This window comes from Lycium barbarum, chromosome 1 (assembly GCF_019175385.1).
Source record: "Lycium barbarum isolate Lr01 chromosome 1, ASM1917538v2, whole genome shotgun sequence".
In the NCBI taxonomy this organism is placed as follows: Eukaryota; Viridiplantae; Streptophyta; class Magnoliopsida; order Solanales; family Solanaceae; genus Lycium; species Lycium barbarum.
In genome coordinates, this window is record NC_083337.1 from 41,736,565 (window position 1) to 41,751,125 (window position 14,561).

Here is a 14,561-nt window from a genome sequence, read left to right on the forward strand (position 1 = left end):
GAACAGATCTAAGAGAGGCCTGAATACATTATTCATCAAATTCATAAACACTGCCGGAGCATTTGTCAACCCAAATGACATTACCCGAAATTCATAGTGGCCATATCTTATTCTGAAAGTTGTTTTAGGAATATCTTCTTCTCTAACTCTCACTTGATGATAACCTGACCTCAGATCTATTTTGGAAAACCACTTGGTACCCTGCAATTGGTCAAACAAATCATCGACTCTCGGGAGAGGATATTTGTTCTTTATCGTCACCTTATTCAACTGTCTATAATCAATGCACATCCGTAGGGAACCATATTTATTTCTCACAAATAGGACTGGTGTTCCCCACAGTGATTAACTGGGCCTAATAAACCCCTTCTCAAGTAAATCTTTCAATTGAGCCTTCAGCTCTTTCAATTCTGCAGGAGCCATTCGGTAAGGAGGGATAAAGATTGGTTTAGTATCCGGCAACACATCAATAGCAAAGTCAATCTCTCTTTTCGGAGGAAGACCTGGGAGTTCATCTGGAAATACATCTGAAAATTCGTTCACTACCGGGATGGATTGAAAAGTCAGTGGCTTTGCTTCGGTGTCACGAACTCAGACTAGGTGATAAATGTATCCCTTTGCTATCATCTTCCTTGCCTTAAGGTAAGAAATAAACCTACCTCTAGGAGACGCTGTATTACCTTTCCCTTTAAGCACGGGTTCTCTCAGAAATTGGAATCGAACAACTTTCATTCGACAATCGACATTGGCATAACATAAAGCCAACCAATCCATGCCCATAATCACATCGAAATCTAACATTTCTAGCTCAATTAAATCAACTTTAGTCTGGCATTCACATGTCACAATTACACAATTCTTGTATACTTGTTTACCTGTCACGGGATCACCAACCAGAGTAGATACCTCAAAAAGTTTAATTGGCTCGGGTTTCACCCTAATACGACCAGCAATATATGGGGTAATATAAGATAACATAGAACCCAGATCTATCTATGCATAGACATCATGAGAGAATATGGATAATATACCTATGACCATATTCGGGAAGGACTCAAGATCCTGATGCCCAACTAGAGCATAAATACAGGGCTGAGTACCACCTGAACTGGACACTCCCCCTTTCCCTCTACCTCGACCTGCTGGAATCTGGGAAGTTTGCCCTATTGGGCACACAGAAGAAGAACTAGCCACTGATCCTGTGGGCTGAACCCCAACTCTACCACCCATCGATGGACAATCTCATGTGCCCAACCTAACCACAGGCGTAGCAACCATCTGAACCTCGGCGACACTGACCAGAATGTAATTTATCGCGCTGGCTACATCACGGAACTGGTGGTCTCCTTGGCTAAGATCGCCTCCAAACTTAGAACCTGAGACCCTCGAACTCTGACCCTGTCCTAAATGAACGGGGTGATCAAATCTCCTACCAGGAAATCGAAGAGGTGCACTAGTCGCCGACTGGCGCACTAGTCACCGACTGGCCTGAGTATCTAGAATGTGACTGTCTTGCTCCCCCTCTATAGTCGCTATCGGCACCTATAAATCTGGCTCTTTTACTCTATCCTCTATCAATATAGTGCTCACCCCATTGCGGATGTTGCTGCTCTTCTAAGTTCTTGGCATGAGCCTGAATACGAAAAATATCCATCCCCTCTTGCAGTGAAGCTGTCAAGCAGTCTTTAAACAAATGTGGCCCTAGGCCACTCATAAATCTATGCACTCGATCTCCCATATCGGCCACCATAGTCGGAGCATATCTAGCCAATGACTTAAAGTGAAGGCTATACTCCCAAGCACCCATTTTTCCTTGTTTTAAATTCAGGAACCTGTCAGTACGGGCCCTTCGAACCTCGGGTGGCAAATAATGACGAATGAAAGAGTCTACAAACTCTTGCCAAACTGGAGGAGGTGCATTCCCTTTTCTTGAAGATATCCAATTATTATACCGAAGGACCGACACATCCCGGAGTCTATAAGATGCCAATTCCACGGATTCCGTATCGGAGGCATGAATAATTTTCAATGTCCTCAACATCTCATTAATAAAACCTTTCGGGTCTTCATCGGCTTGGCCCCGAAAAATTCTAGAGGGTTTAAACTCATAAAATCCCGGGCTTGAGTACTAGTGCACCTCCTTAATTCGCAGGTAGGAGATTTGATCGCTCCTTCCATTTAGGACAGGGCCAGAGTTCGAGGGCCTCGGATTCCCAGTTCAGGGAAGATTATAGTCAGAGGAGACCCCCAGTACCGCGATGCAGCCAGTGCGGTAAATTACATTCTGGACAGTGTCGCCAGGGTTCGGATGCTTGCTATGCTTATGGCCAGGTTGGACATATGATGAGGGATTGCCCATCGATAAGTGGTAGAGTTGGAGTTCAGCCCACAGGTTCAGCAGCTGGTTCTTCCTCAGTGCGCCCGGTAGGGCAGACTCCCTAGATGTCAGCAGGCCGAAGTAGAGCCAGAGGGGCAGCATCTACTTCAGGTGCCACTCATCCCCGTGTATATGCTTTAGCCGAACGGCAGGATCTTGAGTCCTCCCCGGATGTGGTTACAGGTACATTGTCTATATTTTCCCGTGATGTGTATTCATTGATAGATCCGAGTTCTACATTCTCTTATATTACTCCATATGTTGCTGGTTGTATTGGGGTGAAACCTGAGCCAATCAAACCTTTTGAGGTATCCACTCCGGTTGGTGATCCCGTGATAGCCAGACTGGTGTATAAAAACTGTGTAATTGTGATATGAGATCGCCAGACCAAGGCTGATTTGATTGTGCTGGAAATGTTAGATTTTGATGTAATTATGGGTATGGATTGGTTGGCCTTGTGTTATGCTAATGTTGATTGCCGATTGAAAGTAGTTCGATTCCAATTTCCGGGAGAGCCCATACTTGAATGGAAAGGTAATACGGAAACTCCAAGAGGTAGGTTTATTTCCTACCTTAAGGCAAGGAAGATGATAGCTAAGGGCTATATTTATCATCTAGTCCGAGTTCATGACACCAAGGCAAAGTCATCAACTTTCCAATCAGTTTCGATAGTGAATGCATTTCCGGATGTGTTCCCGGAAGAACTTCCAGGTCTTCCTCCAGAAAGAGAGATTGATTTTGCTATTGATGTGTTGCCGAACACCAATCCTATTTTTATTCCTCCTTATCGAATGGCTCCGGCAGAACTGAAAGAGCTAAAAGCACAGCTGAAAGATTTGCTTGAGAAGGGGTTTATTAGACCCAGTTCATCACCTTGGGGAGCACCAGTCTTGTTCCTGAGAAAGAAAGACGGATCCCTACGAATGTGCATCGATTACAGGAAATTGAACAAAGTGACGATAAAGAACAAATATCCTCTCCCGAGGATTGAAGATTTATTTGATCAACTACAGGGCCCCAAGTGGTTTTCTAAAATAGACTTGAGGTCAGGTTATCATCAAGTGAGAGTTAGAGAGGAAGATATTCCCAAAACAGCTTTCAAAACGAGATATGTCCACTATGAATTCCGGGTGATGTCGTTTGGGTTGACTAATGCTCCAGCCGTGTTTATGAATTTGATGAATAATGTATTCAGGACACTCTTGGATTTGTTCGTGATAGTATTCATTGATGATATTCTGGTGTACTCTCGCACAGAATCGGAACATGCAGATCATTTGCGAATTGTTCTTGGCATTCTTCGAGCCCGGGAATTATATGCAAAATTTTCAAAGTGCGCGTTTTGGATAAATTCTGTAACATTTCTGGGCCATGTTATTTCAGATGACGGCATTCGAGTCGACACTCAGAAAATTAAAGCTGTGAAGACTTTGCCAAGGCCTACGACGCCTACAGAAGTTCGTAGTTTTTTGGGATTGGCAGGTTATTATAGAAGGTTCGTAGAGGGCTTCTCATTTATTTTATCCCCATTGACGAAGCTAACCCAGAAGTCGGCTAAATTCCAATGGAATGATGCTTGTGAGCACAGCTTCCAAGAGTTGAAAGACAGATTCACCTCAGCTCCGGTCTTAACACTTCCAAAAGGGTCAGATGGCTATGTTGTGTATTGTGACGCTTCCGGTGTTGGATTAGGATGTGTATTGATGCAACACGGTAGGGTTGTTGCATATGCTTCGAGGCAGCTGCGGAAACATGAAAAGAACTATCCAACTCACGATCTCGAATTGGCTGTGGTTATTCATGCATTGAAAATGTGGAGACATTACTTGTATGGTGTGCATGTTGATATCTATACAGATCACAAGAGCCTTCAGTATATTTTAAAACCGAAGGAGTTAAATCTGCGGAGAGGCGGTGGTTAGAACTATTGAAAAATTATGATGTTAGTATTTTATACCACCCCGGAAAAGCGAATGTAGTAGCTGATGCGCTTAGTCTCCAGTCAATGGGTAGTTTATGTGAAGTTCCTCCGGAAAAGAAAGAGATAGTTCATGAGCTCCACCAATTGGCAAATCTTGGAGTGCGTGTAATTGATTCGGGTAACGCAGGAATTGGCATTAATGATCCTACAGTTTCATCCCCGAATATGGAAGTGAAGGAGCGTCAGTATGAAGATCCTAAATTGTGCCATTCCAGAGACGCGTCTCACGACAAAGAGAAGTCTCCATTTGAAGTTTTCACGGATGGGATTCTTAGGTATCGAGGTAGGCTATGTGTGCAAATGTGGCAGAATTGCGCCAACGAATTCTAGAAGAAGCCCATTACTCTCGGTATTCTGTTCACCCTGGTGCAAACAAGATGTATCATGACCTTAAACAAATATATTGGTGGGACGGCATGAAGAGAGATATAGCAGAATTTGTAGCCCAATGTCCAAATTGCCAACAAGTAAAGATTGAACATCAAAATCCAGGAGGCTTATTGCAAGCGATGGAGATCCCTACTTGGAAATGGGAAGTAATCAACATGGATTTTATTGCGGGGTTACCTCGTTCCCGTGGCAAGTATGATTCTATATGGGTGATCGAGGATAGATTGACGAATGCAGCCCATTTTCTTCCAGTTAGAACCACATACTCAGCAGAAGACTATGCGAGGTTGTATCTCAAAGAAATTGTGCGACTCCATGGTATACCATTATCTATTATCATAGATAGAGGAGCACAGTTTACAGCCAAGTTCTAGAAGTCCTTTCAAGAGGGCCTAGGCACCCAAGTGAAGCTTAGCACAGCATTTCATCCGCAGACCGATGGACAAGTCGAGCGTACTATTCAGACCTTGGAAGATATGCTACGAGCATGTGTGCTGGATTTTGGTGGTAGTTGGGATGATCATTTACTGCTAATCGAATTTGCTTACAACAATAGCTACCATTCCAATATCCAAATGGCCCCGTATGAAGCTTTATATGGGAGAAACTGCAGGTCTCTAATTGGATGGTTCGAAACAGGAGAAGTGCCATTGATAGGCCCTGAATTGATTGAGCAAGCAGTAGAAAAAGTCAAAGTTATCGGAGATCGATTGTTGACAGCCCAAAGTCGCCAAAAGTCTTATGCGGACGATCGCCGACGAGACTTGGAATTTCAAATTAATGATTGGCTATTTTTGAAAGTGCCACCAATGAAAGGGGTGATGAGGTTTGGCAAGAAAGGAAAGTTAAGTCCTCGATACATTGGACCCTATAAAATTATCCGCAAGGTGGGTCATGTAGCCTATGAGTTGGACTTGCCTTCGGAGCTTGAAACAGTCCATCCAGTCTTCCACGTTTCGACGCTCCGCAAGTGTGTTGGAGATCCCACAAAAATTGTCCCGATAGATGATGTGCAAGTGACAGAAAAGCTAACCTATGAAGAAGTGCCTATTGCTATTCTAGACAGGCAAGTGCGAAGACTTCGAAATAAAGAGGTAGCTTCAGTTAAAGTCTTGTGGCGAAACAATAACTGGGAAGAAATGACTTGGGAGGCGGAAGAGAGTATGAAATCCAAGTACCCGCATTTATTTCAACCCCCAGGAGAGGTCCAAGATGAAATGTCAACAATATAAGGTATGTACGCTTTTTTTTTATGCTTTTGGTCGTCTGTGGCCATAGATATATTGCTAAAATGTCATGTCCTTGTGAGGTAATGATATTATGGGTTGTTGTGACAGGATGGTAGTGTCATATTACAGGGGAAACTCTGGCAAAATTTTCGTAGAATCCCGAGTGTTTAACATTCGTGGACGAATGTTCCAAAAGGGGGGAAGAATGTTACACCTTGGAAATTTCCCCGTGAACATACAGTGGATAGGCTAACGAAGGGCATAGCGTATACGATGTTTTGATTAGTAAGAAATAGTAGTTGATGACCCTAAACGAGATTCCAAAGGCATATGAGGCAAGAAAAGAAAGTTGTTAAGGATAGCAAATCATATGTTGTGTGTCAGACAAGAATTACGAGCATTAAGTTAATGACGTTCTAATGACGTCTCGGAGATGAGTAATGACGTCCCTTAGATTGGTCCGTATAAGTTGGTCGGGACAACTTTTATGATTTAATAAAAGGGACCCTTCTCATTTCACTTCATTTTCATTTTCATTTCACACTTCTTCATCTCTCAAGACCTCTAGATAGCTCCATATATTTCATCCACAAGAATTCAAAGGAAATTGATGATCAACTTCATCAAACCAACAAGAATCAAGAGTAAGAGACTCATTAAAGTCATATAAGCCAAGAAATCCCAAGAGAAGTGAAATAGGGTTTTGGTGTTAGAATAGTATTTCCGTTCAAGGCTTAATTCTACACTATCTAAGGTAAGTTTCATGGTATTTTCATGATGTTTGAAGTATTGATACGTTGAAACACTTGGATTGTAGAGGAGTATAGAAAATGGGTCATAAATGTGAATAGTATCATGGGTGAATAGTGGTTGGAAGGAATCATGAAAATGGATATGTTGAGACTGTAAATATGTTATAAATGACATTTATAACATGGAATAAGTATTGTATATGAGAAAACGCGATAATGAGCTATGACCATAATTGTGGAGAAATTGGAAGGAAATGGTGAATTGTGGTAAATGGTGATTGTTGTGCTATATTGTGAATGTTGTTGTGGGTGTTTGGGAGTTGATATGTGATGTGGGAAAAGTAGTATAAACAAAGGAAATGCTGCCCAATTTTTCCTAGAAATAGTAAGCACGTTCTTGTAATTGTTTACCTAATGTCAATACAAATTCTCTTGAAGGTAGGACGTGGCATTGAAGAAGAACAAGCGAATGATAAATTAGTTAAACGTAAAAGGTATGTGAGGCTAGTCCTTTCTTTCTATGGCATAAGTCTAACGGTATGATTCTTCTTTCCTTTTCATGAATTCTCTATATCCCGAAAAGTTTGATATTGAGGATTAAAAAGGCTAAGGTAGTAATTGTGTAGTCGGAAGAATAAGAGATCCTTTCTAATTCGGAGGGAGATGCGTTATGAGGATGTTTTGGAATCTGTTAAGACCTCAACTTGATCGAGATTAGGTGATGAAGGTTATGCAGTAAGGTGGGTGCAATTATATCAGCACTAACACACCGGATTTTATCAGAGTTTCAAGGTTAAACGTGCTGGGGTAAGAGAAATACTAGGATGGGTGACCTCCTGGGAAGCATACTAAAAGTTCTATAAATTCAGACATAAGAGACAAATGAGAAACTAAAGTATCCTAAGGGAAAATAGAGTATGCGGAGTGGTTGTAAACTCTAAAAGATGGTGAGGAATTAGGCGGACTAGATCGGAAAAGAGAAGGAAGGCGCATCACAGTTTTAGGATTAGGATAGGTTTGAAAAGTATTCGAATGTACTTGTGAGCAAGGCGTTAGAAAATATATTCGTATGCGTATGATATCTCATATGTGGTTGTACCAACGGGTTTGTGTATCCCAGCAACCGACGTTGCAGTATATGGAAGGCATTAATCGAATAAGGTAACGAAGCTCAAGTGGCAAAAATGGTATGAATGTTACAAAGTAAGTTAATGTTATTCTTACTGCAGGTTAGAGTTGAAAGGTCCTAATGCAATAATATCGGGGAAAGGAAGAAAGTCAGTATATATAGGAAGAGAAGAGATTAGAATGTCTTGAGAAAAAAAGAAGAAGTGAGAAATGAGGGTGAGTGAAGCTTCCAAGAGAGATGACGGGCAAAGCAAGGGACTATTTGGATAAAATTTGGGAGTAGGTGTGTGAAAGGAATAGGGTATGATAGCACGAAAAGGAAATGAACGTACAGAATTAGGAGAAAAAATACTAGTAAGTAGGACTGAAGGGAAGTAACCACGAAGAGGAAGAATAAGCAGGTTCGATAACAATGTTAGGGGATTCCCAGTTCTTGAGAAGCAATCGAAGAACTAAAGGCACGGCCAAGCAGACATAATCACCTTGGAAAGGGAGGAAGCCCTCCTAAAAGATGATTTGGAAATAAAACGGATCTGCAACTCTAAAAGGATATTCTATGAACTTTAGGGTCTATGTTATAATATGAGTACAGGAGGAGAGCATTTAGGAGTAAAGTAACTGGAAATCTTTAACCCTGGGGGTACACAGGATGCTTTAACGATTTAGCTGTAAGAAACCGATCAATTATCGAGATTAGAACGAGGATGATGGGACGACACAAATGATTAGAAAATTAATGGCATGGGACAATAATTCTGGTAAAGGCCGAGAGATTCGGTCATAGAGGGAGTAAAATGAAATGTAAGGAATGTGTATCGGAGACAACTCGGTTGTAGCGTCAGAAAGACGGATAAAGGCTCGATGAATGTAGTATGGAGAGAGTGTAAACTGTAAGAATTCCGTGCTAAGAGCAAGAAGTATTAGAACACTAGGAAAACTTGATGTACGACTGCAACACGAACACATAGTTAGGAAGAGTTGAGAGTAAATGAGCTAAACGGGTGGAAGGACTAACAGTGGATGGAAGGGCATGCAATAGTGACGGGATGGTACGGTATAGACCTAAATGGAAGGAGAACTTAGGGCAATAAAAGATTTTCAGTATTAAAAAGGATTCACACTCGTAACGAAACACTCCAAAGTTTTCTAACCTAAGAGTAAAGGATGACTAATGGAAATAGGCATTGTACAAGTAAAAGAAACTATGAGGACTAAAGGAAGGAGAAGGTGTCAATGAAATGGTTAAAGGGAATTATGTGACCGCCGCCAACAAGGAGTAGGTTAGTGAATCAATAGGCTTGCCCAAGAGAAAACAAATTGAAATTATAAGACAATGGTTATGTGAAAGATGCAAAGATGCGATCATAAAGAAAACCAATTTTTTTTTAGTTATATATCTATATGTGTGTGCACAAGTTATAGTATCATAAAGGAAGATGAAGACTTGATGGAAGAAGAAAGGAAAGGGTGTACTTTGTAAGGATTTCATGTTAAGAACAATAACTGACAGAACACTAGTAGGACTATGATGCATAGCTGCGATGCAAACGAGTAGTTAAGGAGAATTACGCGAGAAATGAGCTAAGATAATTAAAGGACGAGTCGTGGGAATGGATGGTGTTGAATATCAAATTTCTATGGTATAGTATAGACATAAATAGAAAGTCAGAACCTAGAGCAAGGAGAATTTCAAGGATATTAAGAAGATAGTCGTGGAGAAAGACTAGGGCTAAAAGAGCGTGGTATAGTCGGACACTCCATAAGGGGCTTAATGAATTCTGATACCCCCATTAATTCATTAACCTAGGGGACTACTAGTCATGAGAGGTAGAAGTGAAAAGACAATAAAGAAGGCGTTTGGATTGTATCCGATATGTATAAGCACTTTGATTTGATGCAAGAACTCAACTAGCAAAAAGGAAAATAAGTTGAACCATGCGTTGAAAAGAACTCCGGCACGGAGTTGAAGGATCGCTAAGGTCGACCAGATGACTATCAAACGAGGTTAACACTCAAAGGTTATGGTTATATGAGAACATACTCTAAAAAGGAGGTGATATGGTGTATATGTATAAAGTTGACTAATACAAAAAGGGATGATCAAAAATAACACCAGAGAAGCAAGCAAGGAAAGGTCCCATATCTGAAAAAGAGAATTTGTCTACTAGTAGAGAAATAAGGAGAAAGGCAAAAGGATACAACAATTAAAAGTGCTTATAGCTCGGTAGGGAGCCATAGAAATCATGAGTTAAGACCATCTTAATGGCAACAGGTCCCAGGACGGTAGCTAGATATCAGTTGACCACTGGGTACATATATAAGAACATGAGGATATGGAACTAATGAATGAGTTCGACAAAGAATTGCAGAATATGAAAGACGATTAATGAACCCATAGTATAAGAATATGGGATTAGGAACTAAAGGAGGACAACTATTTCAAGAAATTAATGATTGCGTTGCAAGCTCGCAAGGTACAACATTCGAGGATGAATGTTTTTAAGGGGGGAAGGATGTTACACCCCGTATCTTTGAAGAAGCATTTATCAAATTTGAAACGTAAGTACGTTGAGTTATGGTTAAGTAAAACCACTTCAAAATATAAGCAAGCATTATCAAGTACATTTAATGAGTGAAGGATGTATATAAGGTATACCGGAAGGTTTTATAAGGAAATGATTGGAAGAAATGGAGTAGTATGACTTTGGAGAAAGGATGGGTAAATTTTCATGTGAAAATTTTGGTCCAAATTGAGGGACGAATATCTCTTAGCATATGAAGTGTTTTGAAGTGAAACAAAAGCCTAAAATAAAGTTCGTCAAGTCTAGTTTCCAACTCAACAAACCTCTCATCGATAGGACATGGGAGTAGAGAATTATGGACGTTACAAGTTTGGCTGACAGAGCAAGGGCAAGGGCCATTCAGTACTAAAACGTCATTCTCCAAAAACCAATGCAGAAAAACAAAGGAAATTGTTTGAAACATCCAAGCAAAAACAAACCAAAACGAAATTGTTACACCTCGAAAACAATTGCGCCGTTTGTGTTGTAAGTAAACTAACGTAAGCTTGGAGAGGCCGTAGAACCCTTATAAGGTTAATAAATACTGTTAACAAGTGTTAAGCAAGTTTCTAAATGTCACACCCTAACCTTGATAGGGCGTGATGGGCACCCGACTCTCTTCAGAGTCGAGCGAACCCTTAAACATTCGCTTTACCAAAACCTGTCATCCCAAAAAAAACCTTTTAAAACATGGAACCTTTCCAAGTAAAGATCAATATCTTTATACAGATTATGAAAAACTTTCAATCAATTACGTACTTTTACCAACTGAAATCATCTGAAAATACATACTCTTTTAATATCTATAAATGATTTGCACTCCTCGACGCCCTATCCACAGGACACTATCTGCAAAGTCTTTAACATATACAAAATACCATGACAGAAATACTTGACCCGGCAACACTCCGGATAGAGATGGAGCTCGCCAATCCCGCTGGAACACCTTTAGCAAGGTCTTCTACTCATCTGGGTGTACCTGCGTGGCATGAAACGAAGCCCCCGAAGAAAGGGGGTCAGTACGGAATATGTACTGAATATGTAAAGCATCACTGAATCATAACGAAGAAAGCGTAACAGTAAACCAGTTTAGAGACAACCCGAGAGCAACCTGGAATAGTATTTGAACCGTGCCATGTAGTGCCTTACACCAACTCCAGCATACACAACATAAAAACAGCATAAACAAATTCCAGAATACACAATCTAAATATAGCATCACCATAGTCCCTTCGGACGGCCGCTTCCGGCTTAACAATAAGGATGGCCCCTTCGGGCATGCTGGTCGACATAATCGCACTAGTCCTGGCCCCTTCGGGCATGCCGCTTCCAGCATAACAATGATGATGGCCCCTTCGGGCATGCCGCCGGCATAAGCGCACTAGTCCTGGCCCCTTCGGGCATGCCGGTCCGACATAATAATAACAATGATGGCCCCTTCGGGCATGCCGCGTCCGGCATAATAATAATGACGGCCCCTTCGGGCATGCCGCTCGCAACATAATCGCACTAGCCCTGGCCCCTTCGGGCATGCTGCTCGCGACATAATAATAGTAGTCCTAGCCCCTTCGGGCATGCCGCTCATGACATAATCGCCCTAGCCCTGGCCCCTTCGGGCATGCCACTTGCGACATAATACTAATGATATCAACACAACTTAATCCACGAATATCAATACAAAGAAGTGAGGCTATGGAGTGTAAGCACAAATCGTAAATGAAACGAAATAGTAAAATCCCGCACCCCCTCCGGAGTGGTTTTGAAATTCTAAATAATAAAATCTCGCACTCCCTTCGGAGCGGTTTTAGAAAAATCGACTTTATACTTCCTTTAGTACAAAACTAGTTTTCTTGAAATCGTTAGTAAACCACAAACACGTTTCAAGTGAATCCGAGTTAGTATAAGAAAGTTAACGACCATATGCATGAGAAGAATAGTAAGAAGCCATATGCACGCAAATCAATGTTAAGACTCGATAGACTCGTATACTTACCGACACATGAAGGCTCAGAAATAAGTTTTGGGTCAATCGGATTTAGTATAAGAAAGTTATAGACATTTTAATACAGAAACCTTTACGAACGTTCAGAGGCTATTTTTGGAACATTAAAGTAACAATCATACCATGTAGCTTTCAAATATCGTAATGGACATCATCTATTATAGCACCCCCCATGAACGTTTCTAAAACAATTCGAGTTCGCTTGTGACACTTATGAACGTTATTCATTATAGAAATTTCTACGAGCATTTCCAAAACAATCCAAGCTAGCACATGAAAGTTAGAAACATTATTCATTACAGAAACCATTATGAACATTTTAAAGCATTCAGAGTTAACATACGAAAGTCAGGAGCATTACTACTTACATAACTCTTTTAAAAGAAAACAAGAACTTTTTATGCTTCGCTTGTTATTCAATCGTACAATAAGCTCGGCTACACTAAGAGTACTCACATCAAGATGTGAATAAGAATTGGTAACAAGCTCGAAAACACATCAAGTAGAACTTCGGAGAACATAGATACATATCCAAGCCATATGAAGTAACTTATGGAATTCAAGAATAGGATTTCCCCAAAATGCATATCATACCTTATTTGGTTCTAGGACATTCCAAAAGAAAGGAAGGGTAAGCTTTACGTACCTGTTCCACGTCCTATTAGCTACGCTTGTTCGTCCAAACTTGCTAGCTACATTCAAGAGTATTTACACTATCATTAGACTCATCATTATACGCTTGTCTTAGTCCTTCAAATAAATTCATTTATAATCTGCTGCAATTTCGGCAACATCTCCCCTGTTTATATGCCTAGCCCAGAATTACAATTCAGCAACCAACACATCAACAACAATACCAAATATATTAACATCATTTCCAACACCAACATATGCCGTAAAATAGCCCGCACATTATTTTCCAAATTTTCCAACCAACCAATTCGCGATATAACTATTTAATAATTTTATTTCCGTAAAGAAGTCGAAATTAACACTAACAACATCAATAACAACATCCTCCGCATTCTACAAGTTAAATACATTTGTTTTCATCCAAAATTTTCTTCAAACCCCATTCCACAATTCAACCATACCAACAAACGAATTTATCACGCTATTTTCTTCGTTCTAATCCGTTAAAACTCTAAATAAACTTGTTAACAATGAAAAGGAACCTTATTCATACCTTAAGTGCACAACCACCACGTCCACCCTCTTCTCTTTAGTTGATTTTTAACTCAAATCGAAGGCAACGCGACGTAGAACACTTTTCTCTTCATGGGCTTCGGGATTCGGGGCTCCGATTTTGGTCAAAAATTGGTTTTCTCTCTAGGCTCTCCTCTCTCTTTTTCTCTAGAGTTTTATAGGTGCTCTTGGTCTGAAAATGAGGGAGAGAAACCGAAAATTTTAATTAAAAAGCATGGGTAATGGGCCTGACCCGAATTGGATTTGGGTTGTGCCGGATTTACTGTTCAACTCGACCCTCCTGCCTTAAGACATTCATATCTCCTTATCCCGATGTCACCTGTAGGCCCACGACCTACCGTTGGAAAGCTAATTCAATTATCTACAACTTTTATTTCTAGGAGTTTTCCCAAATTCCCAACTTATAATGCCGTGTTTTCCCCTCCAAGTCAGATCATCCGAAAACGTTTTCTTAAATCGTCCTTTTGGAGGGCTTACACTCATTTTTGGCTTATGGGTCCTTCTTAGGACTTGCTCAACTTCACATGTACTGCCCATATATCTCTTCATATGTCTTTTATAAAGTCCCGATGTGTGGCCCCACCTTGACTTATAGTTACGAGGTCTATCATCGAGTGATCATGTTAACCGATTTACTTCCTACACTCTCCAAATGCCATATATATATGTACTTATGCTCATATAACATAATCGTCATCCCTAACCTTCCTCAATATTTTCGTACCAACAATAGGCAACTCCTGCATTAAAGTAAAGTCGGGGTTAATAGCCTCTACCTCGTGTTCCGAAATAGTCTTGTCCCTAACTTATCGTAATTATTCTAGACTAGCTCCATGTACAAAGTACCGGGCATAACACTAAAGGTTTCGGGACCAAGCAAATCGAAGAAAATAAGTTTGTCAAAAAATTTGAAAACAGGTTGGCAGAATTTTGGG